This window comes from Gossypium hirsutum, chromosome A02 (assembly GCF_007990345.1).
Source record: "Gossypium hirsutum isolate 1008001.06 chromosome A02, Gossypium_hirsutum_v2.1, whole genome shotgun sequence".
In the NCBI taxonomy this organism is placed as follows: Eukaryota; Viridiplantae; Streptophyta; class Magnoliopsida; order Malvales; family Malvaceae; genus Gossypium; species Gossypium hirsutum.
The window spans coordinates 53,155,826-53,168,241 of record NC_053425.1 but is presented as its reverse complement, the minus strand read 5'-3'; positions in this window follow the sequence as shown (position 1 = coordinate 53,168,241).

The window sequence follows — 12,416 nt, the reverse complement described above, 5'->3', positions numbered from 1 at the left end:
TATGCGGACCTATGTATGACAAAACCCTAGTTGGTCCATGGTAACCACGAAATAGGTAAAGTTTACCTTGAAAACAGATGCTGACAGCAGCAGTGGTGTGGATTTGAAAAATCACAAAAATTTGTAGGAATGGAATTAAATAGTGAATAAATTATGTAATCGAACCTTGATGAGTCTATTTTCATATGAAAGTAACGAAACAATCATATGAACAGTATATTAAGAGATATTAAAGTTCTCGTGAAACAGGGCCAGAACGGTTTCTGGATCTCCTGTTTCGACTTTGATAATTCACCATAAATTATTCAGAGATAGTTAGAAGTCATAACTTATATGTATGGATTCCTCTCTGAGTCTAGTTTCTATAGAAACAAACGGCATCAGTATTGGAGCTCTGTACAGGGAGATATCCAGATCGTAATGCGCAAAGGTCAGTGTAGTCGACCCCAGTAATATGGGAGACTTTGACTAATAAACTGTACTAATTAGCCCGACCAAAAATTCTAGAAAAAAATATGTAGAGGGGCATATGAGTCTACCTTCAGGGAAAATTCACGGAACTGGATTTCAAGTTCCAGAGCTCAAGATATGAATTTTAAAGTGACTAATACGCAGATTGGCAGCTTGTCTGCAAAAATTTTAATAAGTGGTTTGAAGTCTGTTAACACCTCGTTTTCGACTCCGGCGACGGTCTCGGGTTCGGGGTGTTACATTTGATTGGTATCAGAGCTTCGATTTAGTCGATTCTAGGACTACCGTAATACGTTTGGGTCTAGCTATACATGCCATTATGTGATTATTTGATAGTGTGGTGATTTCTGACAATTGAAAATGTGTTTATTTATAGTAATGGATCCCGATCCCAACCGAGCGGTAGCTGATGATCTTGAGAGTGTAGCGCCTGCTCCCGCACAAGGGACAGCGCCGACGGACTCTCAACCTAATGCTAGTAACCCGAATGATGAAGCTAGACAAGCTTTCTATAGCGTGATGAATGATTGGTTCAACCAATACATTCGAACTAATACGGCTGTCCCACAACCTCCATTCCCAACTAATACCACCCCTGCACCTACAATACCTCCGGTAACTGACCAAATAAGGTCAAATAAGCCCCCAGTTGACAGAATCCGAAAACATGGGGCTACTGAATTTAAGGCTACGGATAGCGACGATGCCGAGCAAGCTGAATTTTGGTTGGACAACACTATCCGGGTACTCGATGAGCTATCTTGTACACCCGATGAATGCCTAAAGTGTACTATCTCCTTGCTACGCGATTCTGCCTACTATTGGTGGAGTACTCTGACTTCTGTTGTACCCCGAGAGCAAGTAACTTGGGAGTTTTTCCAAACTAAGTTTCGGAAAAAGTATATCAGTCAGAGATTTGTTGATCAAAAACGGAAGGAATTTCTTGAGCTTAAGCAAGGTTCCATGTCAGTTACTGATTACGAGCGAAAATTTGTTAGACTTAGTAGATACGCTCGGGAATGTGTTTCGTCCGAGGTTATCATGTGTAAACGCTTCGAGGATGGGCTGAATGAAGATATAAAAATGTTCGTTGGCGTTCTTGAAATACGAGAGTTCGTAGTACTGGTCGAGCGAGCTTGTAAAGCCGAAGAGCTTAGAAAAGAAAAACAAAAAGTTGATGTGGGAACTGGAGAGTTTCGTAAAAGATCTTCGGGAAAGTCTCTTCAACAGGCATCAAAGAAATTTCAAGATGATGTGGGCCGATCCAGAGGCACTTCGGGCCTTTTTAGACGAGATCGTGATCGACCCCCTGTGGGTACACGAGGCACTTCGGTCGCCAGTGTTGGGAATGAACGTTGAGACGGAACGGAATGCCGATATTGCGGTAAATGGCATTCGGGGAGTTGTAGATCCCATGACCGCTCCTATTACAAGTGTGGATCAGTTGACCACTTCATTAAAGATTGCCCGTGGTTGTCTGAACAGAATGTAAATCAGAGTGGGAAACCGGGTGCTACCACTGCTCGAGGTAGACCATCTAGAAATACGGGCAATGCTAGTGGTGGTCAGAGAGGATCTAGAGATGCTACGACCAGATCCGAGGCTCGTGCGCCTGCTAGAGCTTATGCTATACGTGCCCGCGAGGATGCTTCTTCGCCTCATGTTATTACCGGTACTTTCACTCTCTTTGATACTAATGTAATTGCTTTGATTGACCCCGGTTCTACTCATTCTTACATATGTGAAACCTTAGCATCCAGTAAGACTTTACCTATTGAGTCTACTGAGTTCGTAATTCGGGTGTCAAATCCCTTGGGTCGTTATGTGCTGGTCGACAAAGTGTGTAAGAAATGTCCCCTAGAAATTTGAGGTTCCTGTTTTCCGGCGAACTTGATGCTTTTGCCGTTTGATGAATTTGATGTTATTCTTGGTTTGGATTGGTTGACCGCGCATGATGCGGTTGTGAATTGCAAAAGCAAGACTATTGATTTGAGGTGCGCAAATAACGAAGTAATCCGAGTTGAGTCTACGGACTTGGAGGAGATGCCAGCTGTAATATCAGCAATGTTGGCCCAGAAATATGTAAGAAAAGGGTGCGAAGCATACCTTGCGTATGTACTTGATGACAAAGAATTAGAAAAGAAACCCGAATCTGTGCCGGTGGTTTGTGAATACCTAGATGTTTTTCCTAAAGAATTACCGGGTTTACCACCTGTTCGGGAGGTAGAGTTTGGTATTGAGCTTGTACCTGGGACTACGCCGATTTCGATAGCTCCGTATCGTATGGCACCAACCGAGTTAAAAGAGTTGAAAGCTCAGTTGCAAGAGTTGACAGATAGAGGTTTCGCTCGACCAATTTTCTCACCTTGGGGTGCACCAGTATTGTTTGTGAAAAAGAAGGACAGAACCATGAGGTTGTGCATCGACTATCGTCAGCTGAATAAAGTGACAATAAAGAATAAATATCCGTTACCGCGTATTGATGATTTGTTTGATCAACTAAAGGGAGCCTCGGTGTTTTCAAAAATAGATTTGAGATCGGGTTATTATCAGTTGCGGGTTCGAGATTCGGACGTACCCAAAACTGCTTTCAGAACGAGGTACGGTCACTACGAATTCTTAGTGATGCCGTTTGGGCTTACTAATGCCCCTGCGGTATTTATGGATTTGATGAATCGGATCTTCAGACCATATTTGGATCGGTTCGTAGTTGTGTTCATTGATGACATCTTGGTCTATTCAAGAGATGAGACTGAACATGCTGAGCACCTGAGACTAGTGTTGCAAATGTTGCGGGATAAGCAGTTATATGCTAAGTTCAGTAAGTGTGAGTTCTGGTTAAGAGAGGTTAGCTTCTTGGGTCATGTGGTATCCGCATCGGGTATTCGAGTTGACCCGAGCAAAATTTCAGCCATACTTAACTGGAAGCCTCCAAGAAATATTACTGAGGTTCGGAGCTTTTTGGGACTCGCCGGTTATTACCGACGATTTGTCAAAGGTTTCTCGATGATAGCCACACCAATGACGAAGCTACTTCAAAAGGATGTTAAGTTCGAATGGACGGAGAAATGTCAGAAAAGTTTTGATCAACTAAAAACTTATTTGACTGAAGCTCCAATTTTAGTGCAACCCGAATCAGGCAAAGAGTTTTTCATTTATAGTGACGCATCCCTACTAGGGTTGGGTTGCGTATTGATGCAAGAAGGTCGAGTGGTGGCCTATGCGTCGAGACAATTAAAGCCACATGAGAAAAATTATCCGACCCATGATCTCGAACTAGCTGCCATCGTATTCGCTTTAAAAATATGGCGACATTACTTATTTGGTGAAAAGTGCCATGTATTTTCGGATCACAAAAGTCTCAAATATTTGATGACTCAAAGAGACTTAAATCTGCGACAAAGACGTTGGCTTGAGTTGTTAAAAGATTACGAGCTTGTCATTGATTACCACCCGGGAAAGGCTAATGTGGTTGCGGACGCCTTAAGCCGGAAATCACTGTTTGCTTTACGAGTGATGAATGTGCACTTGTCTGTTCTACCCGACAATGTGCTAGTAGCTGAATTAAAGGCCAAACCATTATTGATTCGTCAAATTCGTGAAGCTCAGAAAGTCGACGATGAATTGGTTGCAAAACGGGCTGAATGTGTTCCGAATATGGAATCCGAATTTCAAATTGATGATGACGATTGTTTGAGGTTCAGAAGTCGGTTGTGTGTTCCAAGAAATTCAGAACTCATTTCGATGATTCTGAACGAAGCCCATTGTAGCCGAATGTCAATTCACCCGGGGAGTACGAAAATGTACAACGATTTGAAACGTCGGTTTTGGTGGCATGGTATGAAACGAGACATCTCCGACTTTGTTTCAAGATGTTTAATATGTCAACAAGTGAAAGCGGAACATCAAGTGCCTTCAGGATTACTTCAGCCGATCATGATACCCGAAAGGAAACGGGATCGAGTCACAATGGACTTTGTGTCCGGACTACCATTGTCAGCAAGTAAGAAGGATGCGATTTGGTTTGTTGTCGATGGACTGACTAAGTCGACTCACTTTATCCCCATGCGTACGGATTTTTCATTGGATAAACTAGCCGAATTATATGTTTCTCAGATTGTGAGATTACACGGGGTGTTACAACCTATCTCTATTGTATCGGATAGAGATCCGAGATTCACCTCGCGATTTTGGAAGAAATTACAAGAAGCTTTGGGTACCAAGCTGCATTTTAGCACCGCTTTTCATCCACAAACCGATGGTCAATCCGAGCGGATAATTCAGATACTGAGGATATGTTGAGATGTTGCATCCTCGAGTTTAGTGGTTCATGGGAACGGTATTTACCTTTGATTGAATTCGCTTACAACAATAGTTTTCAATCAAGTATTAAGATGGCACCTTACGAGGCTTTGTACGGTCGTAAATGCCGTACACCATTGTTTTGGACCGAGCTCAGTGAAAGTAAAATTTTCGGAGTTGATTTGATTAAAGATGCCGAACAGAAAGTAAAGGTAATCCGTGAAAGTCTGAAGGCAGCCACAGATCATCAGAAGTCGTACGCGGATTTGAAACGAAAAGACATTGAGTATCAGGTGGGAGATAAAGTGTTTCTTAAAGTTTCACCTTGGAAAAAGATACTCAGATTTGGCCGTAAGGGCAAATTGAGTCCGAGGTTCATTGGGCCGTACGAAATATCCGAAAGAATTGGTCCAGTGGCATATAGATTGATTTTACCCCCTGAACTTGAAAGGATTCACAACATTTTTCATGTTTCGATGCTTCGACATTATAGATCTGACCCCTCCCACATAATCAGCCCATCGGAGGTTGAAATTCAAGCCGATATGAGTTATGAAGAAGAGCCGATGCATATCCTAGCTCGTGAAGTGAAGGAGTTGCGAAACAAAAGGGTTCCGTTAGTAAAGGTGTTATGGCTCAAACACGGGATCGAGGAAGCTACTTGGGAAACCGAGAGCTCAATGAAAGAACGATACCCAAACCTATTTACAGGTAAGATTTTCGGGGACGAAAATTTCTTAAGTGGGGGAGAGTTGTGACAGCCCAAAATTGACCCTAGTCGGGAAGTGGTTTCGGGACCGCTAAACCGAGTCACCGAAATGTTTGAATGTGATATTTATTGTCTAGAATATGTATATATGCATGTGTGAAAATTTCATGGTTGAATTTTGTAAATTGTAAGTGAAATTTTATTAAATAGGACTTATGTGAGAAAATTTAGAAATGTGCTAGGCTAATGTAAGGTGGCCCATTTATGCATGTTGCAAATAGTTGTACTTGCATGTCAAATACCCCTTTTATTTTAAGTGGTGGCCGGCCATGATGGTCATATATATATAATATGTATTAAATATTAATTAAATGGCCATTATTTTATGCAAAAGAAAGGAAATAAATTAAAGAAAGAATAAAAAGAAAAGTAATGAAGACAAAGCTTCATCTTTGTCTTCTTGGCCGAATTGAAAGAAAGAATTGGGGCAAAAACATTTGGTCACTTGAAGCTTGAGAAGGTGAGTAAAAATTTTGTTAGTTTTTGCAATTTTAAGCTTAGTTAAAGTCAATTAGCTAGTTCCATATTAGCCTATTTGAAAACTTGGAATTTTAGATGTTGGTTTGAGCTTTCGGTTGTGGTTGTCAAGGGAGGAAATGAGATTTTGTTTGTCTTCAACAATTGATGGGTATATAAGTGTTAAATGTGAGAAAATTTCGTTTGGGTAATTGAAATAAATAATTAGAGGCTTAATTATTAACAGGTTCGGCTATGTATATGATTTTTTTTAGGTATAATTTTGAATATTATAAGTAATGTTATGCATAGGTTTCGGTTTTGATATTATTTTCATAAGCATAATTAGTTCAATTTGATAATAAGGTATGAGGTGATAAGTAAAATTTTCATGGTGGTTTAGGTTTAATGACATTCGGCTATGGATTATAAGTGTTAGCTAATTCGGCATAAGGGTATAAATGTTAATTACTTTATATTTGAAGCCTTGAAGAATAGGTTGTGGAATATTAAAGTGTTGAAGGTTAAATCTTTAAGCTTGGTTAATTTGGACATTCGGCTATTCTTATGACAATAGATATAAGGGTATGAAAGGTTAAGTCTAAGTAGTTGGGATGATATGTGTATTTTTATAAAACTAAATGATGCTAAATAAATGTGATTATGCATGGTATTAAGCTAGTATTATGTTCTTTAGTACATGAGTAGAGCATATGTATGATGTTTAATATCTAGTTAATAACATCATTTGTACTTAATTGTATGGTATACATGTATTAAATCGAATCGCTAAATTGATAAGTTATTTAATAAAATCTATTTATTGAATCAAGCTCAAGAGCCAAGAGGGTCAAAATCTGATAAAGGAAAAGAAAAAGCGATCGAGTAGTCTATCCACAACTATTCAAAATATCCGAGGTAAGTCTTCGAGTAATGACCCTACTTGAATTATATTGAAATGATTAGTCATACTATGATGGATAGCCGAATGTGCATAGAGACTATGTTATAAAGCCAAATGAAATCATGCTCTTTGTGTGTGGCTATTGAGCCGAAATTGGAAAGGTTTAATAAATGTTTTGTGTTTGAGCCTTAGTAACGAAAATGAAATATGGATGTGCTAAGACTGTTGATTTATGTGTGCATGAGCATTTGAATATATCCGGGCTAAGACCCGAAGGCATTTGTGCGAGTTGATATATCCGGGCTAAGACTCGAAGGCATTTGTGCGAGTTGATATATCCGGGCTAAGACCCGAAGGCATTTGTGCGAGTTGATATATCCGGGCTAAGACCCGAAGGCATTTGTGCGAGTTGATATATCCGGGCTAAGACCCGAAGGCATTTGTGCGAATTGATATATCCGGGCTAAGACCCGAAGGCATTTGTACGAGTTGATATATCCGGGCTAAGGCCCGAAGGCATTCGTGCGAGTTGCTATGCCCGGGTTAAGACCCGAAGGAAATTGTGCTTGTGGTAATATCCGGCTAAATTCCGAAGAAACTTGGGTATGAATGTGAGCATTTTGTGATGTAATAAATTCAATTAATACGCTCAACAAACCCAAACGATAAGGTATGTTTGCATGTGCTTCGGAAAAGTCGATTCGTTTTAAGTAGTATTCGTTCAATCGACTAACGAACTTTTGGGCTTTTAGATGGGTTGATACCTTGTGTGTGTATATATGTTGATGAAGTGTGAAGTAAGCATGATTATGAGAATGTGTATTAATAAAGTGATTCATTTAGCTATGTGAATGTAATACTTTAGTCAAAGCCGATTTCATTACTTGAAACTTACTAAGCTTTAAAATGCTTACCCTGTTGCTTTGGCTCTCTGTTTTATAGATTTTGTTCGTTAGCTATCGGATTCGGGATCATCGAAGTCGAAGTCATCCACACTATCAAAGCCCTTTTTGGTACTCTTTTAGTTGAACTCTGGATATGGCATGTATAGGACTACCCATTGTTGTTGTTCAAGTACTTTTTGTGATGTATGTGTGTACAGCCATGCGAAAATGGCTTGTAGAAGTGGAGTATGGCATTAGACCATTTGTGTTTATGTATGTATATATGGTTTCATGATGTGATTATGGTTTGGAATGGAAGTGTTGAGCAAATGATCAGCCATTGGAATGGCTAAATATGATCATATGCGGACCTATGTATGACAAAACCCTAGTTGGTCCATGGTAACCACGAAATAGGTAAAGTTTACCTTGAAAACAGATGCTGACAGCAGCAGTGGTGTGAATTTGAAAAATCACAAAAATTTGTAGGAATGGAATTAAATAGTGAATAAATTATGTAATCGAACCTTGATGAATCTATTTTCATATGAAAGTAACGAAACAATCATATTAACAGTATATTAAGAGATATTAAAGTTCTCGTGAAACAGGGCCAGAACGGTTTCTGGATCTCCTGTTTCGACTTTGATAATTCACCATAAATTATCCAGAGATAGTTAGAAGTCATACCTTATATGTATGGATTCCTCTCTGAGTCTAGTTTCTATAGAAACAAACAGCATCAGTATTGGAGCTCTGTACAGGGAGATATCCAGATTGTAATGCGCAAAGGTCAGTGTAGTCGACCCCAGTAACATGGGAGAATTTGACTAATAAACTGTACTAATTGGCCCGACCAAAATTCTAGAAAACAATATGTAGAGGGGCATATGAGTCTAGCTTCAGGGAAAATTTGCGGAACTAGATTTCGAGTTCCAGAGCTCAAGATATGATTTTTAAAGTGACTAATACGCAGATTGGCAACTTGTCTGCAAAAATTTTAATAAGTGGTTTGAAGTCTGTTAACACCTCGTGTTCGACTCCGGCGACAGTCTCGGGTTCGGGGTGTTACATCATCCCTGAGGCGGATCTTATCAAAGAGTTATCAACTAAGATCCGAAGGCATTTGTGCGAGATACCGTGTAAGCAAAGGAATTTCTGATAATGAGATATTTAAAGTTGTGTGAGACGGTGTCAGAATGACTCCGAAATCCCCTGTTCTGCTTTTAGAAAATCATTATAAATTGTAAAAAAATGGTTATAAGATAAAATTTATATGCTTAGACTCCTTAATGAGTCTAGTTTCAAATTAAATCAAATACAACACATTTTGAATTCTGTAAAATGAGAAATTTGATTCGTAGTGAAGAGTGGTCAGATTAGTCAAACAGTGAAACAGGGGAAACTTTAAGAAAAATCTGGTATTGATTGGCCAAACCAAAAATTCTGGAAATTTTATGGGTGGAAGATATACGAGTCTATATTCAGGAAAAATTAACGGAAAGTGATTTGGAGTTTTGTAGCTCTAGTTATAAATAATTTAGTGACTATTGCTCAGGAAAAACAGCTTGTGCTGAATTTGAGATTATGTTGTGAACCTTGATAAACTTGTTTTAGTTGCTCACAAGCTATTGATTAAACCCATACTTGAATTCTAAATCGTGATATTGTAAGTTCTTGAGTAATAGAGCTTAAATTATGATTTGATTAGATCATGTTTTAAGCAAATCAAAATCATGCTCTTTGTGTGTGGCTATTGAGCCGAAATTTCAAGAATGATGAGTGTCTTGTGTTTGAGTTTTGCTAACGAAAATGAAATACGAATGTGCCATGATTTATTGTTAAATGTGCATGGTTATTTGAATGATGTCTGGGCTAAGTCCCGAAGGCTTTGTGCTAAGTGACCATATCCGGACTAAGATCCGAAGGCATTTGTGCGAGATACCAATTCCGGGCTAAGCCTGAAGGCATTTGTGCGAGTTACTATAACCGGGCCATGTCCCGAAGGCATTTGAACGAGTAGCTATATCCGGTTAAATTCCGAAGGTATGTGATTTGGGAATGAATGATCTCGCTGTAAAAATTTCAGTTAATAAGCTTGAAACATCCCAACATTGAGGTATGTTTCGTATGTGCTTTGAATTAGTTGAGCCCTTACAAATAAGTATTCGCTCAGTTGATAAATGAGCTACCGGCCTTTGGCTAAGTTGATCTTTGTGTATGAATAAAAGGGTTGGTAATGTAAAAGTGTATATATGTGATAAGGCCTAATGGCCGATGTGATGAATGTGAAAGTGTATATATGTGATAAGGCCTAATGGCCGATGTGATGAATGTGAAAGTGTATATATGTAACAGGGCCGAGTGGCCAACGTGATGGATGTGAAAGTGTATAAATGTGATAAGTCCCGAAAGGCATTTGTGTCAGCACTATATCCGGGTTAAAACCCCGCAGGCTTTATGCGAGAATATTATCATTGATTAAGGTCCGTAAGCTTCGTGCTCGTACTATATCCGAGCTCTAAAGTCCCGATGACTACGTGTGAAGATTATGTCCGGGTAAGACTTCGTAATAAGAATTTCTGATAAATATATTCAATGCGAAAGGTTCAACAGGTAGGTATTCCAAGTTTATATGTGAGCTTGATTTGCACTAAATCATAAGGTAGTTATGTGATGCATACGAGAGCAATCTATGAGACTATTCCTATGATTATGTGACATCGGATCAGTGTGAGAGGTGATATGAAATCATACGATATATCTATGTCACATGAGCTCACTTTTATGTGAAAGTTTATCTGCCTATTGTATATGATGAGACGTGCATATTCGGTAAAAGGGATGGTATGCCCGAAGGAAGAGTGAAATAAAAATACGAACAACTATGTTATAATTTGATTGTTATCTGTTGACACTGCTTAAAACTTACTAAGCATTGTAATGCTTACTCCGTTTACTCTGTTTCCTCTGTTTTATAGATCTCATTGCGAAGCTACAGGCTCGGGGATCGTCAGCAACTAGTCACACTATCACTATCCACTGTTTAGTACTGCTATGTTTTGGATTATCTTATGGCATGTATAAAATAGACTAGTGGCGGAAGAATATTTTGGTTAATGTATATAGCCATGCGAAAATGGCTTATATATGTTTGAGCATAATGTTATAATCATTTGGTATGGAATGGTTAATCACTATCATAATTTGTGCTATTTATGCTAAAAGGGCTAGTTGAATCATGGAAACTATGAAATAGGTAAAGTCTACCTTAAAGGCAGATGCTGGCAGCAGCAGTGATGTAGATTTGGAAAATCACTAAAAATAGTAGGATTGGAATTAAATAATGAATAAATTATGTAAACGAACCTTGATGAATCTATTTTCATAGGAAAGTAACGAAACGATCATATGGACAGTATGTTAAGAGATATTCAGGTTCTCGTGAGACAGGGCCAGAACGGTTTCTGGATTCCCTGTTCTGACTTTGGAAATTCATTATAAATTAACCAGAGATAATTAGGAGTCATACCATATATGTATAGATTCCTCTCTGAGTCTAGTTTCTATAGAAACAAACGGCATCAGTATTGAAGCTCTGTGCAGGGATATATCCAAGTCGTAATGCGCAAAGGTCAGTGTAGTCGATCCCTGTAACATGGGAGACTTTGACTAATAAACTGTACTAATTGGCCCGACCAAAAATTCTAGAAAAAATATGTAGATGGGAATATGAGTCTAGTTTCAGAAAAAAATTACGAAACTGATTTTCGAGTTGTGAAACTCAAGATATGATTTTTAAGGTGACAGTGTCGCAGTTAGCCAACTGCCTGGAAAATTTTAAAATGGACTGCGATAGTAAGCGAATTTAGTCTGTGAACCCCTCGTGTCCGACTCCGGCAACGGTCTCGGGTCCGGGGTGTTACAATTTTATTGGTATCAGAGCTACGGTTTAGTCGATTCTAGGACTAACGTATCACGCGTGAGTCTATTTATACATGCCATAAAGTGATAAAATGATAGTGTGATGATTTTTGGCTATTAAAATGTGTTTGCTGTATTGCAATGAATCTTGATCCCGATCGAGCTGTAGCAAGCTTCTGACTATGAGAATTTGCGATATAACTTCACTTAGATATGCCTAAATTATTAAGTTGATCAGGTACGTATCATGTACTCGTATTTGAATTTCGATTTGGATTGGATTATAAGGGTATAAGTGATGCAATTTTGAAAGAGTGTTATGACTATAAATGTGATTTTTGTATGTGGCTATGGAACTGGAAGTTGAATGGTCGATAAGCATGTTGTGTTTGCATTGAAGTAATGTAAATGATATACTAATGTGTATTGCTATATGTGTATATGTACATGAGAATTGAGAGTGATATATCCGGGCTAAGCCCCGAGGAGCATTCGTGCTAGTGATATATCCGGGCTAAGTCCCGAGGAGCATTCGTGCTAGTGATATATCCGGGCTAAGTCCCGAGGAGCATTCGTGCTAGTGATGTATCCGGGCTAAGTTCCGAAGAGCATTCGTGCTAGTAATATATCCGTGCTAAACCTCGAAGCGTAATCATGCTGGTGACGTGTATTCAGGCCTTCGTGCCTAGTAGGCTTCGTGCCGGTA